At 37.3% G+C, this 2,076-nt stretch overlaps 1 pseudogene; it reads left to right on the top strand.

Moving 5' to 3' along the window:
* Positions 1 to 298: 298 nt before the first annotated feature.
* On the top strand, positions 299 to 398 carry LOC113354718 (annotated as a pseudogene).
* The last annotated feature ends 1,678 nt before the right edge of the window (positions 399 to 2,076 follow it).

The raw sequence follows: 2,076 nt of genomic DNA, 5'->3' as shown, positions 1-2,076 counted from the left end.
TCTACCACTAGTCTGGCCCACTTCTAAAGCTTCTAACCTTTTTGCTATAGCAGCAATTTTGGCATCTGATTCATAGCCTCCTTCTACCCTATTAACGTTTCCTCTACTTAAAAGAATTGTTTTCTGGGGTGCCCTACTATTTTCCCATTGCTGGTTTTTTTCGGCGATTTCATTAAAAAATTTCATCGCCGCATCAACAGTTTGGTTTTCAAATCCACAAGTGCATAGAGACTCAACCATGGTCGTTGTGGAATAATCTAAACCCTCATAAAGGATCTGAACTAGCCTAACCTTTTCTAAACCATGATGAGGACACTGGGATAATAAATCATTGAACCTTTCCAAATACCTATATAAAGATTCTCCCTCTTGTTGTGAAAATGTGCATATTTGCGTCCTAATAGACGATGTTTTGTGCCTAGGGAAAAACTTATTGAAAAAGGCAGATGTAAGTTGTTCATATGTCTCAATTGACTCGGAGTCCAAATTATATAGCCACGACTTGGCCTTATATTTCAGGGAAAATGGGAATAACCTAAGTTTCAAAGCATCATCATCTAAGCCTCTAATTCTTAGAGTACTATAAATTTCCTCAAAATATCTAACATGGTAATAGGGGTTTTCATTTTCTTTCCCTAAAAAGATTGGGAGCATCTGTAAGGTCCCAGTTTTCAGTTCATAAGGTGCCTCCGTTTCAGCTAACTTAATACACGAAGGACGAGTAGTCCTAGTCGGATTCAACAAAGCTTTTAAAGTTGCCATTTCTGGCACTATCGGAGTATTTGGGATTTTCTCCTCTAGCGGACGTTCAAAAACAGACTCTGCAAAAGTCGGACTCTCTAGATTAAGGTAATCGAGACGCTTCGAACTACTAGGTTTCTCTTTAACAAATCTACCTAGTGCGTCTCTTTTACGTTCAGGCATACAATAGAATTTTCTAAATTGGAAGGGTAAGCAAACACAGATCAAGGCCGACTCAACCAAATCAAACCTATTGATTTCTAGCAAACAAAAAGCATAATGGCTCCACTTAGATTGTTTCTAGACCAGCTTCTAATCCTTCGAACGGGAAATCGTTACAATTTAAGCAAACCCCTCTGGAATCAATCCGAGTTAACGTAAGTTGAATAGAGGCGAGGGAAGCTCGGTGGAGCTTTGATACCTAAGGCCTCACCGGTATTACAAGGCGGCGCAGTCACGCATTCAACTTACAGAAATCGTCAAGAACTTCGAAGTATGCTTAAAAGAGTAACCAATGTTTTTCAAATGACTTTCCTGTTAAGCTCGTTACCCTATCAGTCTCGTTCTAGTCAAAATTTTAGGCTTAGGTTCGCGTAGGTTACGTGTTCCTAAAGCGGGCAAGAAAAGAACGGTGATGAAATCCGAACCCTTATCTTGTATGTATGGCCAGGCCTTGCCCTTTACTAGAAAAATAAATTTCCGTATTTAGTCCTCAACATATATGCATACGAAGGAGTCCAGTAACTCGCTGACAGGGGATTCGCGAGTGTTTAGAATCTTACCTCCCGTTCCAGACGGGGTATGGATCGGTTGTAGTCGACTCGGGCCACTGACTCTGATGTCAAGTGTACGAACCCAAGGTGCAGAGACAATATCGTAATTGTCCTCCTTCTCTGCAAACAGTTTATATTTAAAGTACCCTTCCGTAGGGTAATAAAAAAAAATAATGTCCCAAAGTGCATAAGTCCAAAAGTAAAGAAAAATTACAAAAATAATAAACCCTAATACAGTTTTTTTTTTTCTAAAAAAAAATAAACCAATCCTAAACTAAAATTGCCTAAACTAAAATTGTCTAAAGTATAGTGGTAAAAAGAGTGTCGTTTCTCAGACTTGTAAAGGATTTTTTTAGACTTAAATTAAAAACTAAAATAGAAAGAAAAAAAATTATAGCAAACTCAAACAAAGATGATATCAATATGAAAAGAAACACTGAGGCTAAGATTCCACTATTTTCCAAGTTCAAAGTGATTAAACCAATACTTATATTTATGCAATTTTCTCGTTTAATTTGATTCTAAAATATTGCAACAAGTAGATTTTCAAAATTAGTAATTG

The sequence above is a fragment of the Papaver somniferum genome, chromosome 2, assembly GCF_003573695.1.
Source record: "Papaver somniferum cultivar HN1 chromosome 2, ASM357369v1, whole genome shotgun sequence".
NCBI classification, from domain to species: Eukaryota; Viridiplantae; Streptophyta; class Magnoliopsida; order Ranunculales; family Papaveraceae; genus Papaver; species Papaver somniferum.
The sequence above is the reverse complement of the archived record's forward strand: the minus strand, read 5'-3'. Positions and strand labels throughout refer to the sequence as shown.